Source organism: Petaurus breviceps, unplaced genomic scaffold (genome assembly GCF_028583685.1).
Source record: "Petaurus breviceps papuanus isolate PSGF00001 unplaced genomic scaffold, PetGlider_PUasm1.0 90881, whole genome shotgun sequence".
Classification (NCBI taxonomy): domain Eukaryota; kingdom Metazoa; phylum Chordata; class Mammalia; order Diprotodontia; family Petauridae; genus Petaurus; species Petaurus breviceps.
This window is the reverse complement of record NW_027187369.1, coordinates 8,222,739-8,239,159: the sequence shown is the minus strand read 5'-3', so window position 1 is coordinate 8,239,159 and position 16,421 is coordinate 8,222,739. Positions and strand designations below refer to the sequence as shown.

Here is a 16,421-nt window from a genome sequence, read left to right as displayed (position 1 = left end):
CTCCAGAATGATTCGGATTAGTTCACAACTCTACCAACAGTGCATTAGTGTTCCAGTTTTCTCACATTCCCTCCAACATTTATTATTTTTTTTCTGTACTATTAGCCAGTCTGATAAGTATCAGGTGTTACTTCGGTAGTTTTTTTTTTAATTTGTATTTCTCTAGTCAGTAGTGATTTAGAGCATTTTTTCATGCAGTGGTAGATAACTTTGATTTCTTTGTGTGAAAACTGCCTGTTCACATCCTTTGACTACTTGTCAGTTGGGGAATGACAGTTGTCATTTTTTACAGCACTTTAATATGCCATTATGTTTACATACTACAATTTAGCCATTCTCCCAGCAACAGCCATCTACTTTTGTTTCCAGTTCTTTGCAGTTATAAAAAGTCTTGCTGTGAATATTTTGATGTATATGAGAACATCCTTATCAATGGCTTCTTTTGGTGTATAAGCCCTTATTTTCCTTAGGATATAAGACCAGCTTATTTTTGTCATTGTTAAAGGGTCTGGACATTTTAGTCATTTTATTGCATAATTTCAAATTGTTTTTCAGAATGCTTGTATCCACAGTTCCACCAATGATGTTCCTGTGTACCTGTCTTCCCACAGCATCTCCAGCATTTACTATTGCTATCCTTCATATTTGCCAGTTTATAGGGTGTGAGGTAAAGCCTCAGGGTTATATTGATTTGTTTTTCTCTTATTATTGGTGATCTGTACATTCTTTCATATTATTGCTAATAGTTTACAATTCTTCTTTTAAGAAGTATCTAATCATGTCCTTTGACCACTTATCTTTTGGGGAATGGCTATTGGTCTTATATCTATTAATTGTTAGGTACCTTGAATACCAAACCCTTTTCAGAAAAAATGTGATAGAATTTTTTTTCCCTATTTACTTCCCTTCTTATCCTAAGTCACTTCACTGCTGTCAGCCTCAGTTTCCTCATCTATAAGGTGGGGATAATAACAGTACTTGCCTCCAAGGTTATTGTGAGGATGAAGTGAGATAATATTTGTGAAATGCTTAGCAGTGCCTGGTGCATAGTAGGTATCGTGTAAATGGCTATTCCTTTCTCTTCCCTTTCATCATATCCATATCCAATAGACTTATACTAATTACACAAAAGCAGCTTGATGGTACAGTGGATGGAGTGCTGACTTTGGAGTCAGAAAGACCTGAGTTCTAATTCTGCCTCTTACTAATTGTGTGACCCTGAGCAAGTCCCTTAAACTCTTTCAGTCTGCTTATTTGTAAAAGGGGGCAGGGCTCATAGCACCTGCCTGAAGAGATGTTGTTGGGATCAAATGACAAAATACATGTAAAATGCTTTACAAATCTTAAAGTACTACATACATGCTAGCTATTGTTATTAGCTATCACAGCTTTGACCTAGACAGGGGATCTTCTCTTCTACCTATTTCCACTTAAGCAGTAATACCAATCCCTTCAGTAGACCTATTTCCAAAATTCCCAGTAGAAATAGAGGTTCCCCACTAGACTCATCAAGAGTACCTAGTATAATAGTTACCTCACTGCCAGTGTATCTAGCAGCCTTTTATATATTTGATGGTTCCCTTTTGATCCCTTTACACCCCTTCCAAAGCCATTGTCACTTGGGCAGTGGTCATAACCCCTGGTTCTGCAGTTAGAATAGTCTGAGCTTCAGAGGAAACTTGGCCCTTGCCCTAGGACAGGGACTATTAGCTTGGGGTCTGTGAACTTGTATTTTTATTTTTTATATTTTTGTATGGTTGTTTTCCCTTGAAATCCTATATGTTTTAGGCATTAAAAAACAGTCTGAGAAAGGTTCTATAGATCTCACCAGACTGCCAAAATGGTCCGTGACAAAGCAAGTTAAGGGCCCTTGCTCTGAGTCCTGAAAGTCTGTGTACAAAGACTTAGTTAACTTGGAATGTCCAGGTGTGGTGGGGCATTTCAGGGATGTCCTAAGTTTGGGCCATACAGAATCACCCTGATCTCACATTATTGCTAAAATAGTCTATTGATGATCACTCATCTTTCTTGAAATCGTGTGTTTCGAGTTGCATCTGAAGTTCCTTATGGGAGATGGTATCATCACAGCTCATCTAATAAGATGATGGGCACAGACCTTCCTCCCATTATCCCCTGAGCATATATTCATGTAAGGAACCATATTTTCCTGGGAAGCCACTGGGGCTGTCCTAGTCTCCTGTTTGGGTTTCAAGAGTTGCTCTGCCCAGGTCTGTATGGAGGTGTGATAGTGGAATCCCATAGCTGAAGTGTGATGCCATTCATGTGGGCTCCACCGAGAACATAGAATCTAGTTGCCTCAGACACAGGCTGGTCATAGGGTGGGTAGAGGAGGTGGGGTGAGGTGACATAAGTTGACCATGAACTTTCCCCTCACCCTTTCTGACCCCACTAGGAAACTACCAAAAAAAATGGAATTCATCTTTATTGGGCCAAGTATGCAGAACTCCCCATCTTAGCCACCTTAAAAGGAATGAAGGATAATTGCCATCTAGGGCCTCTAACTGATTTAACTGGCTTTCACCAAGGGAATCTGTGAAGCCTTACAAAGTGATAATATTCCTCAGCAGGGATTACACATTACCTCCATTAGACCACACCCTTAATAAGGGTTGTGTTAATGATTTGTTGGTTATGTTTAAGCTTCTGCAAATTCCCAGGTTTCCTGCTGGTGAAAACCCATTCACTATCTGATCTCTTTGTAGAGGAAACCCCACTCCAGGGGTTTGTAATAGGATAAGGTTGGCTTTCTTACTGTGTGCAACAGTTCCAAATTCTCATCCTCGTTCAGGCTTTGGTTTTCATCCCTAATAATACTCTGAATATCAGCGAGATTTGACACATTTTCTGGTGGGACCTCTGAGTCAGAAGCCTTATTTCTCACCTACAGCTTATTCCCATTCCTTCCCCTTCATAAGTATTGTACATTTCACCTGAGCTGTTTGCAATGCCATTTACTGCCTCTCTGATTTAAGGCATGGGCCTTAAAAACTGAAAGTGGATTCCTATCTTTTTATTACTGAACATGCAGACAGTTTGTTTTCATTTTCCTTTTATTGATCCAGCTTTTCTAAAACTTAAGAGTTGGGGCATATTAGGTTTCAAAATATTTTTACTCTCCCTGTCAAACTTCTTAAGCACTCATTGGGCTAATATTACAGGATCAGTGAGAGCCACCTTATCCTGTTAAGAGAGCTTTCCACGTAGGCCTAACAGTGCTGCAGATGCAGAATACCAGAGTCATGTGGTCATCCAGTCTGAGCCTACCTTTTTTCTGGCATGGCCCTTCCCTGTACTTCAACCATGAGAACCACAAAATCATGCCATCTAATCCTGCTAACTACTGTTGTGGGCCAAACAAACATAGATCAAGCCAGTCCAATGATTCAGGCTTGGGATTGGATCACAGTGGGATACTTGTGGACCATAAAATGTAATAAAAATAACTTAAAATAAAAAGGACACACTACTGAAAACAGATGCTCCCCCTTCCCCCCACTTATGCATTCACTAGGGCAGCAACATTAGGTCAGAAAAATGTCCAGTAAGTCAGCAGGAATGCTACCAAACCTCTTGAATTCTAACCCAAAGAAATGGCTTCTTATACCTATAGTTCTCTGAACCAGACAAGTCCCAGGGACAGCTTTCTTGATGGGAAGCCACAGCCCACATAAATTAAATACTGTTTTTACTACAAATAATGGCCAGTCCTTTCACCATCCTAGTTATTTCCCTGACTGTGCTCTGCTTTGTTTTTCCTAAACTAGTGCCCATAACTGGTCAGAGCATTCTAGAAACCAGCAAAGTTGGTCACTTCACTGGGAAAAGGTGCACTTTTATGTGAATTGTCTCATATAGAAATTGTCAACAGATGAAATATAGGTTGAAAAAGAGGAGGGGAATATGCTTGTTAAAAATTTGTTTTTCTCCAATTACAGGTAAAAACAATTTTTAGTATTTCTTTTTAACATTTTTTTTTCAGTTCCAAATTCCCTCCTTCCCTCATTGAGATAGTGAAATATGCTTGTTTAGTCCTAGTTCTTTGAGAGCTACATATTGTTTTAAGCTCAGACATTAGGTCTTATTTCTGATTTTAGCTATCAGTAGCTAGCCAAGAGGTTCCAATGCTGTTCCTGGAGTCAAGATGACGTGAATTCAGATGCTGCTTTGAATATTGTGTGACCCTGGCAAGTTATTTAAAAATCTCTCAATTTTAGTTTCTTCATTTAAGAAATGAGAATAATACTACCTGCCTTACAGAGTTGTAAGGATCAAATGAAACTGTGTTTACAGTGCTTTGCAAGTCTTCTAAAGTTTGTATTAATGTCTGCTATTTATGGTTTTATTCCCCTCCAGTCTCCTGTACCCAACCACCTGGCCACCAGGCCTGAAGTAAGACCAAGATCAAGGCTCAGACAGGCCTCTTGCCATCTGGCTTCCTAGCCTTACCCCTCACCACCAAGACCTGCCCAGACTGGAGACCTGATACCCCACCCCCGGGTAATCAATTCCACATTGGAGCTGGGCTTGAGGCAGAACTGTACTCACTGATGATTGGAGGGTGAATAAATCAACTAGACCTCACTCGACCACAAATAGCAAAATCTTCCTCCCATCTGGCTTCAGGCCTCTTGCTGTCTGGCCTCTTCTACTTTTTGTTAAGGCAATGTTAATCCAGTGTACTCTGATTTGGAGTCAAGAGTCTCAGCTGCCATTGTTTCTGGGAAGGGTCTGACAATCTACTGTTCCTCAACTAGAAGACTTGATATTTAGTCAGATTCTTTGTGGCTTCCCTGGCCTTTCATTGTGTTCTAAAGATAACAAACTACTCTTTGTATTAGATCTTTTCTCATACTCTGTTTTTTCAGTCACAAAATCCTGGCTTCCCCTAGAAGACATAGTGCCTGTGGCCAACATCTTCAGTACTGGATGCACCTTCTCCAGTGCCTCAGACACACTAGGCCAGAAAAAGCAGTTGGTGTGATTTTGTTCTTCACTGCAGCTTTCAGACTTACTCCTTTGAGGTTGCTCCATGCAGAAACATCACCTTATTTAGATCCCAATTTCAGTCATCTACCCACCTCTAGGTCTTCCTCCTTTCTTAAGGAGTTTGATATCTGACTCATAGACTTCCTCTCTAGCTCAATCTCTGTCTTCACACTGGGGACTTTAGTTTACATATTGTTATATCCTCAAATGCCCTTGCTTCCTGGTTTATCAGTCTGTTTTATTCCCAAAATCTGTGCTTTCATTCCATCTCAAACCACACACAAGAATGGTTATTTCATTGATCTTGTCATCACTGGTAAGTGTTCCACCTTAAACCATTGCTCTGAAATTCCTCTCTTGGCCCATATTCCAGATTTCCATCTTTTCACTGTTGGTTACCTCTGCTGAACCAATTTTCCCTCTTCAGTGTAATTTCCAACTTTACCAGCTATTACTCCTAACTCTGGCCTTTCTTCCCTTCAAACTTTTTGACCCTATTGTTAACTAGTCCATCTTTACAATGTCTTCTACTTTTGATTGCCTTGTCAGATCAGCGTCCTACCATTGTCACAGCAACCCAGGAAGGAGACAATCTTAAAAGGAGAGGTTGGACAACAGTGTTAAATACTGCGGAGAAGTCAAAAAAAGATGGGGAATGAGAAATGGTTTAGCAGTAAAGAGCCTCAGTGACCTTGGAAGAAACAGTGTTTTAGTCAAAGTTGTGGAGACAAGCCAGAATGCAAGGGATTGAAAAAGTGAGTAGAAGATGAGAAAATAGAGGTAATGAGTGTAGAAAGCTTTTTCTAGGCTCATCCTTTTCTAAGCCCCAACCTTGGGTTTTTTCCACCATGAACCTTTTCTATTTTTGGTCCTGTGCTGGTCATTACTGTGGGAGGAAGTTACATGTCTACTGGATCCACTACAAATTTGTTTTCTAATCTCATTTAAGGCTTTCACTGCAATTGACAATCCTTTTGTTCTTTTCAGATGGACTATCTCAGCCTGTATTTCAAATCTCTTCTTCCTTTAAGCTGCTTTTACATCCCCCCCCCCCCCCCATTCTCCTACCTCAACAGAAGACCTGTTCTTTTACTGGAAAAAACTTGAGGCCACCCATTGTTTGCTTCCTCTTCTCCCCAAGTCTACACTTCAAATTCCTTCAGTATCACACCCCTCAATTCTCTCCTTTTCTCTGGGCTCTGATGAATAAGTGACCCTTCTTGCTAAAACCAGCATTCTCTTAAGAATTTGATCCCATCTCTTCATATGTCCTCTGAGAGCTTGCCCTTGACTCCTCTTTGTACTACCTTCTCTTCCCCTAAACTCCCTCCCCCCTTTAGAATGTGAGTACTATTGGCTTTTCAAGCCATTCTTTCCTCCATCCCTCTGTGTGTGACTACAGAGGGGAAAGGCAACAGGATGTTCTATTTTAAAGGCCAATCTTAGGATGGGGAACTAAAAGGACTAGATGCACATAACTTGAGCTTTCTCTACTTTTCAGAAGTTAATCAAACATAACAAGATTCTCATTCTTATAGTTCCTGATCCCCCATTCAAGAAAGACTCCTGATATTTTTGTCTATATGCCTTGTCCTCACTGTTTTTAGATATACCCATACTCCACTCCACCTTCCCTTGCAACAAAGCAAAACAAGTAAAACCAACTGACCTATCAACTATATTTGACAGGGTATACAACACTTTACACCCACAGTCTTTTACCTCTGCAACAAAGGAAGGGTAATACATTCCCTCATTTTTTAGTACTAAGATTGGTCACTCTAATTACATAGCTTTAAGTTTTGTTTTAGCACTTTCTTTTTAGTTGCATATATTTATCTGTCTCTTAAACAGATCAAAACACTTATGGTCTGTCAACTTTTATCAAGTTGACATTGAAACAAATTAAACTGAAATTAAAAGATGTAACTTCAGAGAACAGAGATAAGCTTTAGATAAGCCTTAGAATAGAAAGTCACTTCCTAGCATGGGTAGAAACACTGACACAGAGGGCTATCATCTCCATCATCCTTGGCAAGCTCAAGCATCCATAGCCTGTCTTGCCCTCATCTTCAGATGGTGTCTTTGTGGTTTAGGTCTTCCCTCACAACCCACCATATTGTGACAGTGGCAACAAATGTTTCCTGTATCTCCCTCTTATATTGTTCACTAGCATCTTTTTCCCACTATGAACTTTCTCTATTCTTGGTCTTTGGTAGTCATTACTGTGGGAGAAAGTTACAAGTCTACTGGATCCACTACAAATTTGTTTTCTATCCTGGATATATTGCATCTCTCTTAAGTGTTTCCCATCTTTCCAAAAGCTAGGAGAAAAGAGACACTGTAATTTTAAGACAGGTCTTCATTCTGTGGATTCTGATAGGCCAAAGAATTTTTTATTCCTCAGCTTTCTATCCTCCATTTCAGAGATGTACCAGGTCACAAACCTGAAGTCACTATTAGTCCTTCTTGTTGTCTTTATTCTGTTTTTCAGTCTGTTAGTTCATCCAGATCTTCCCATGTATCCCTGAATTTCTCATAAATTGGCATCTTCTCCATCATACTACAGTTCTGTACCATAGGTTTTTTTTAGCCTTTCATCACAAGTATGATATTTATTTCTAAGATGAGGTGGCTAAAGCCCAGAGATGGAAACTGATTTGCCCATGATCACCTCACTAGTATTAAAGGTGGAATTTGAACCCAGGTTATGCTGACTGTGAATCCAACACTGTTTCTACTCACTCTGACATTCTGCTATGTCACATCATGTCCTTTTTAATGGGGATTATACAATCTTCAGACATACAAGCTAAGAAGAACCTCAAAGACCATCTAGTCTGATACTTTTATTATTGAAAAAGTTATCGATTCCTTTTGTTTTCATGTCACAGTCATTTCTGGATGTACCTTCCCCCTCCCCTTCCTTATAACAAAGAAAACAGTTCAGCGAAACCAAACGACATAGCAAATGCATGCAACCCTTCATATTCACGGTACTTTCCCTCTCCAGTGAAGGGAGGGTAGTCTATTTTTCCTTGTCATGTCTTTAGGACTAGGATCAGTATTCATAGTTATTTAGTATCACCCTTGGTTTAGTATTTTTGTTTACATCATTGTAATTGCATATATTTTTCTCCTGGTTCTGCTTATAATCTTCACACATTTCTCCAAATTACTCATAATTAGAACATTGTTCTTATGACACAATAACGTTCTGTTACATTCATATACTAGCATTGGTTCAACCATCCTCCAGTCAGTGAGCACCTGGTTTGCTTTTTTCCCTTTCGTTTGGTTTTTGTTTTGTTTTTTTTTTTACTGTGACAAAAAAGTATTCCTGTGCATATTTGTGTGTATGTGTATACATGTGTGTGCATGTATATGTGTGTTTATATATGTATATGTGTATATACACATGCATATGGAGCCTTTCTAGTTTTGACTTCTTTGGGGGGCTTAGGCATGAGTGAAAAAAAGAAGTGTTTATTATGTGTTAAGCACTGTTCTAAGCACATAAGCCCAACAAGATTTTGATAAAGGGCCAACTACCTTATTTTATAGATGGGAAAACTGAGGCCCCAGGGAAGAAGGGACTTGCCCAAGGTTAGCCAGCTAGGTAGAATCAGAGTAGTTTCCTAGCCACTGTACCCCACTGTTTCCCCACTCCAACAACCCCTTCATTTTATAATGAAGAGATGCCTATCTGCGTAGTTCTGCTGGAACATCTTCCCATGTAGAATTCTGAAATCAAGGAGATGCCCTGTGGCTTACAAATCCTCTTTTTAAAAGCTCATTCTCAAAGCTGAGATTCCTTTAAGGATGCACTCAGCATCCCAGCAAGGAATGCTTCCTCTTTGTCTGCCATCTAAATCTAGGGGGCTGCCCTAGCAAGCGGGGTTATTTCTGGCACGGCCTCCTTTGGCATACATCTCTTCAGCCCAACTGGATTTTGCCCTGTGCCAGGGGCGGTTTCTTTATCAAGCTCCATCCAGCTGCAAGAGGGAAGCTTAAGTGGAGACAGGCTGCATAGTGAGAAGCCCTTTTCACTTGATACCTACAGCACTAAGACTACCGGCAGCCTCCTGCCTCTGCGAGGATGCTGCACTTGCGAGTCCAGTTTCTGGATGATTCCCAGAAGATTTTCATGGTAGATGTAAGTGGCAGTCCCCTTATTGTCCTTGTATCAGGCATGACCTAATGGCCATTTGTCCACTTTACCTTCATTAGCCAACCCAAGAGGTGATTATTGTCCCCAGGAAAAACCATCCAACCATGGTACTTTTTCCCTTTGAGAAAAGTGAGGTTTTATTTAATTTAAAAATTGCTTTGGGGCATTTTTTCCTGGAACTCACCTCCAGAACAAGTACTCTTACCTGAACAAAGAGTAGTTTTTGAGGCATGCTTAACATTTGTGAGTAGGAGCTGTCCTGTAGTAGAATGGGGAGCACACTTTGGTGAGGTAGTGAGTTGACCTTCACTGGAAATCTTTAAGCAAAGGCTGGATGATCGCTTGTATGACAGGGCTGCTGAGGAGGAGAGTCTTGTTTTGGCCCATTTTGGCCTGGGCTGGTCTCTTGAGATCCCTTGCAGCTTGGAGAGTCTGCTTTCATGGAGTTACCTGTTTGGGCTGAGCATCCAAGGGGTGAGTGATGGAATTCTCATTGAAATCATCCTTTGTCTGATCACTTGTTCTGGAGTGATGACAACATTTTGGTCGTGGAAAGGAGAAGCCAGATCTCTACTATTCTCCCTGAGGAAAGGTAATACCCAAAAGAGGAAAGAGTGGCAAAAAGATGCTTTGTATGGGAAGCTTTAGGAAAGAGGAAAAAAACGAGGAAGGTTCAGGTTGTACTTAGCTTTATTTATTGTTGCTATTCTGGACTTGGTACTTAATTTCAAACTCCAAGATGATTCCATTCAGTCTAATAGCTTCTGAAGAGAAACAAGTCTTTGAGATAATTTGTACTTCTCCAAGGTGTCATTTCCCAATATTGTCAGGATACTGGATATGTTGTAGCAGTATTTATTTTCATTCATTGTAGCCTAGCTTATGATTTGTCTGAGATTGATGGTTCCTAATTGAAATAATAATCATCAGAAGGATAGTTTGAAAAAGTCAAAAAATTTCCTAGGATTCATACAAAAGGTATATTTTGTTTTTAAAGCATAAACTCACAATTACTTTTGGCCAACAGGCTACAGGTCAGTTGTGTGGGTGACCTCCTTTCAAAGTGGGTTTTTCTTTTTATGTGCATCATATGTTTCTGGTATGATGTCTGTGGTTCCAGGCCTGCCATTTTTCCCATCTCTTCATCGTTTTTATGTGGAAAGACGTCTGGAAAGGCACAGACCTGAACGTTTTCACAGCAAATGACTCCCATCGAAGGGCCTAGGCATTTCCTATTCTTTCTGGGCACGTCATTAAAAAGAAAAGGAGCCATGGGGGCAGGGAGTGCCAAGGGGCTAACAGCCTTTTAAGCATGTAAAGATGGGGAGGGGGAGTCTGAGAAGGAGAACAGCTTTTTAAAGTATTATATTCATTTACTGCCTGTGACATGGTCCTGCCTACCAGGCCCTGAATCAGTGACCGCCACTTTCAGAAAGACTTGCTCTAGGCTAAGTTTTGAATAGACATTTCAGGCAGCTCAAAGCTGATCTTTTGACAAGAAGTGACAAGGAAGCCTGTTATATAGGAGACATTGGGAGCCAGTTAATGGCGAAGCACCCAGTATGGGAACCTGCGGGAAAAGTCACCCCTTTCTGTTGCTCTTGCTTCTCCAGCTCTTGGCTTCGAGTCAGCTATCCTCTTGCAAATGTTGAGGTCTGATATTATTTTGGGGTATAATGGGAAAGTCTTGATACCCAGCAATTGGGGTGTCAGTGCAACTGAGCCTGTTGGCATTGTGGGAAGCCAGGCTGTAAGTAGTAATCGCAGTGTTTCTGAGAGTGCTGGGTGTAGACCTGGGGGTGGGGGATAAATGGAGAACATGAAAAGGAAGCATCTTTTTTTTATAAAATGCTTTATTAACTTCCAGTTTACATCATTCATTTCCACAAGATTTTGAGTTACAAATTTTCTCCCCATTTTTCCCTCTAACCACCACCCCAAAATAGCACTCCCACTGGATATCCCTCCTCCAATCTGTTCTCTCTCATATATTCTCCCATACCCCCTCTGACTTTCCAGTAGGGCACAGTGGATCTCTATGCCCCAGTGCCTGTACATTTTATTTCCCAGTTACATGTAAAATAATGTTAATAATAGTGTGTGTGTGTACATATATATATATATATATATATATATATATATATAAAACATTTTATTTTAAAGCTTTGAATTCCATATTCATTCCCTTCTTCCTTTGTTACCCACCCTTCCTGGGAAGATAAGCAATTCAATATAGGTTGTACATGTGTAGCTATGCAAAACATTTCCATAGTGGATATATTGTAAAAGACTGACTATATTTCCCTCCCTCCTATCCTACCTCCCACTTGTTCTATTCTCTACTTTGATCCTGTCCATTTTCAAAAGTGGGTGCTTCCAACTTCCCTCCCCCCAGCCTGCCCTCCCTTTCATCATCCCCCCTCTCATCCCCTTCCCCCCTACTCTCCTATAGGGTGAGATACCCTATTTAGTGTGTATTTCATTCCCTCCCCTTGCCAAATTCAATGAGAATAAGGTTGACCCATTCCCTTTTGCCTTCCTATTCTTCCCCTCCATTGTAACCATTTTCCCTTGCCTGTTCTATATGAGATAGTTTACCCCATTCTGTCTGTCGCCATCTCCTCTCATTATAATCCTCTCACCTCTTAATTTCACCTTTTAAGTATTATCCCTTCCTATTAAATTGGGCCTGTGCCCTCTATCTATGTATACCTGTATACATATATACCCACATTCACATATGTATTCATATGCCCATATACCCTTCTATATAGACATATGTGTGTGTGTATACACACACACACACATTTCTATTCCCTTCAACTATTTTCATACTGAGAAAAGTTTCATAAGTTACAATTATCGTTTTTCCATGTAGGAATGTTAATAGTTCAACTTTGATAAGTCCCTTATGATTTCTTTTCCCTGTTTAGCTTCTCGTGCTTCTCTTGCTTCTTGTATCTAAATGTCAGATTTTCTATTCAACTCTGGTTTTTTCATCAAGAATGCTTGAAAGTCCTCTATTCCACTGAATGACCATATTTTCCCCTGAAACATGATACTCAGTTTTGCTGGGTAGGTGATTCTTGCTTTAAATACCAGCTCCTTTGACCTCCAGAATATCATATTCTAAGCCCTTCAATCCCTCAGTGTAGAAGCTGCCCAATCCTGTGTTATCCTGATTGGGTTTTCACAATATTAAAATTGTTTCTTCCTGGATGCTTGTAATATTTTCTCCTTGATCTGGGAACTCTGGAACCTGGCTATTATATTCCTAGGAGTTTTTTTGGGGGGATTTTTTTCAGGAGTGATGGGTGGATTCTTTCGAGCTCTATTTTGCCCTCTGGTTCTAAAACATCAGGGCAATTTTCCTTGAGAATTTCTTGAAGGATGATTCCTAGGTTCTTTTTGATCATGGCTTTCAGGTAGTCCAATAATTTTTAAATTATCTCTCCTGGGGATCTATTTTCCAGGTCAGTGGTTTTCCCAATGAGATATTTCACATTGCCTTCTATTTTTTTCATTTGTTTGTATCTATTTTATAGTATCTTGATTTCTCATAAAGTCACTAGCTTCCATTTGCTCCAATCTAATTCTGAAGAAATGATTCTCTTCAGTGAGCTTTTGAGATTCTTTTTCCATCTGGCAAATTCTGATTTTTAAGGCATTCTTCTCATTGCCTTTTTGAGCCTCTTTTGCCATTTGAGTTAGTCTGTTTTTTAAGGTGTTATTTTCTTCAGTCAGGCTGTTGACTCTCATTTCATAATTTTCTTGTATCGTTCTCATTTCTCTTCCCAAGTTTTCCTCCACTTCTCTTATTTGGTTTTCAAAATCTTTCTTAAGCTTTTATGGCCTGTAACCAGCTTGTATTTTCCTTTGAAGTTTTTGGTGCAGGAGTTCTGACTTCATTGTCTTCCTCCTGTTCCATGCTTTGATCCTTTTTGTCCCCAAAATAGGAGTGTAAAGTTGAATTGCTCTGCTTGCTTTGCTTCCTTTGCCTGCTCATGTTGCCACTCAATTACGTGACTTTTGAGCTTTTTACCACAGTAGGACTCTGCTACCAGAGAGGAGAGCTTTGTCTCAAATCACTGGGATTTGCTTAGATGCTGAAGGTATTAGTTGGGTGTCCTCTCTGAAGCCTCTACACACTCTGGCAAACTGGTTGCACACCCCAGGACCTCCACCCTAGACTGCAATCTAGATCCAAGCAGGTTAAAGCAAGAGGAATTACCCATCAGACTGGTCACTTGGTCCCCCTACAATCTGCAGGCCAGGAGCTGAAGCTGCCACGTGGCAGGAGCTGCACGGCAGTGGTTCCTCACAGCTTCTCACCCCAGGGGCAAAGGCTGACCACACTCCCAAACTACCAGATCCCAAAGTCCACACTGCACTGACCTATCACTGTACTTACCATCTATGGGTTGATAATTCTGGAAACTGCCACAGCTACTGGTTATCTGAAGTCCCTTCAGCCAGTGGCTAGTTGTGGCCTGCCCTGAGGCTAAAACCTCCTGCTAGAGTGGGGCTGGAGTCAGATCTCAGAGCACTGTGCTGGCCACTTCCTGCCAGGCTGTCCTCAGCGGGAGGTTAGCTTCTTTGTGTCATTTTGTGGATTCTGTAGCTCCAAAGTTTGTTCAGAGTCCCCTTTTACATAAGGTGGAAGCTGGAGCCCCAAGGAAGTCCTGGTTCTACTCTGCCATCTTGACTCCACCCCCCAGGAAGCATCTTTTTAAGATGCCCAACCATGGAAAGAACTCTCTAATGAAGTAACAAGAAGAGTATATATTTCTTTGGCCCTCAAAGATTTGAAAAGCTCTTGCACATTCCATTTTTTTTTTCATTGGCTTCCTACAACAACCCATTTTATAGATGAGGAAACGGGCTCAGAAAGATTGAGTGACTTGCCCAGAGCCATCCAGCTACAATAGTTCATATTTGTGGTAGGATTCCAACCAAAGGTCTAATTGCTTTTAAGTGCCATGCTCCATCTACTTCACTGCCCAAGCTAGCGGATTCCCTTGGCACTGGAAGTGTTCAAGCAAAGGCTTTTTCCATGGACACCTTATCCAGGTGCTCTGAAGGGCCTCTGAAAGCCAGCTCAGCCACACTGGGATTTTTGAAGAGGCAGTGTAGTTCATTGGAAAGAACATTGGTCTTGGGAAGCAAGAGACACGGGATTGAATTTTGGCTCTAACACTGACTGTAGAACCCTGAAAAAGTCCCTTTCTCTCCCAGAACCTGAGCTTCCTTGTCTGTAGAACTGGGGATACTTTCTTTCCCTACTTTCCTGCATGCATATGAGGAAAGTGCTTTTTAAATTGTCAGTCATTGTAATAATAATAATTGGCATTTCAGTTGTGGCTTGAGGTTTGCAATGCTCTTCCCATACATTCATTTGGAATGGAAGGAGTGGTCAGCATGGACTGCAGCCAGTCCCGAAGCTGCCTCCTATGGTAAAGATGGGGTAGTGATCTGTGTGAACAGAGGGACAGACTGCCAGAGCAAGTCTTGGGTCCTGGGCTATTGAAGGTGTATTTGGTGATCTCAGCAGCCTGGGAGGATGCAGTCTTCCTCGAAAAGAGACCCTAAGCCAGCTCACAGCAATGTAAAACCATTACTAAGTGCTTTTAGTGTCTGGATCTTCTACATTACCCAGAACCCCCCCCCTTCCTATGGTGGGCACAATCTACCTGTATTTATTGAGTATTTACTGTGTACCAAGCACTGGGCTAGAGACTTGAGCCCAGATTCTAACAGGGGAGATAAATACATGTAAAATATACCCAGCACAAATATAAAATGACCAGGTACATACAGAGAGACCCAGAAGGTTGTTTGGGAGACCGAGCTCCTAGCAGCTGGGGGAGCAGGAAAGGTTATCTATAGACAATGGTACCTCAGCTGCATCTTACTGGATGCCCAGGATCCCGTGAGGCAGGAGTCCTTTGCATGTGTGGGGTACAGCCAGTACAAAGGTACAGGGATGGAGATGGAGAGTGGTGAGGAGGAGAGAGAAGACCTGTTTGGCTGGATTAGTGTGTGGGAACAATATCTAATGAGACTGGAAAGGTAGGTTGGGGCCAGATTCTAGAGGGCTTTAAAAATTCAACAGAGGAGTTGATCTTTTTTCTTCAAAGCAGTAGGAAGATGCTGGAGCTGATTTGAGTAGGGGAGTGACAAAGATAGAAATATTTCCATGAGCCCCTCTCCTGACACAGATGCACCAGTCAGTCCGTGGGCTCAAACAGATAATCACAATGTGGGTGCTTGAGACCAGCGAGTATCCAGCTGAGCATGGAGAGAGGAGCAGACTTTGTTTGCAGCATAAATAACAGGGAGTCAGCTAATGCAAGCCCCCACAAATAAGCTTCAGCACTTCAAGGAGGAAGGTATTGGCAAAGCTGGCCCTGGGAGGTTGTAAATAGAAGATAGGTCAGTGGCCCTTGGGGTCCAGCCTTTTAGTACAGGTTGCTAATTTGTACATCTTTCTACCTATTTTCCCATAAATTCACCTTCCTTTGCAAATTAAAATGTGCCTCTATCCTATTCCCTGTATATTGAAGTGTTTTGTAGAGGCATGTAATGTGGTATAATCAGAGCCCTAAGTAAGGAGGGGTGTAAATTCACTTGGTGGAGGATGGGTGGGGAAAGTACATAGGATATTTGGGATGGCACCAGGAAAGGGGATGAGTCTAGCCCCTGCCCTGGGTGGTTGAGGTGAAGGACCTGTACCATGCAGCAGTACGAGCCCTGTGGAGGCACCATACAAGAGGCTGGCCATAAGGCCCTGTGCAGGGGTGGCTAGGTGGCAAAGAGAGTAAAGCACTGGCCCCAGAGCCAGGAGGACCCGAGTTCGGTTCCGGCCACAGACACTTAACACACACACAAACTAGCCCTGTAACCTTGGGCAAGCTACTTAACCCCAATTGCCCTCCAAAAGGCAAAAAAAAAAAAAATATTCCAGGTGGCTAGGTAGCACGGCGAGTAAGAGCACAGGCCCCACTGTCATCAAATCCGGGCTCAGACACTTAGCACCCACCCAGAAACACCTGGCCGTGTAACCTTGAGCAAGTTACTTAACCCCAATTGCTTAAAAAAAAAAGGCCCTGTACACTGCCCACTAGTTATAGCTCGGGATGGAGGGGGGGAGGAGGGCACAGGCCTGGGAATTGGGAATCCTGAGCTGCTACCAAATAATTGTGTGATCTTGGACAAATTCCTTCTCCTCTCTTGAGTCCTCTGT

The 16,421-nt window shown here is 41.6% G+C and overlaps 1 protein-coding gene across 7 annotated transcripts in view; it reads left to right on the top strand.

Annotated features, from left to right (window-relative positions):
• Positions 1 to 16,421, top strand: part of FRMD7 (FERM domain containing 7) — a 97,413-nt gene that overhangs the window by 44,469 nt on the left and 36,523 nt on the right. The window contains exon 4 of one of the 7 annotated variants that reach the window (XR_011165620.1): positions 4,375 to 9,694. The exons of the other annotated variants lie outside the window; for them this stretch is intronic. The gene's annotated coding sequence lies outside the window, so the exon portion shown is untranslated. Of the gene's footprint in view, positions 1 to 4,374; positions 9,695 to 16,421 lie in introns of those variants that run through there. 7 annotated transcript variants of the gene reach the window in all.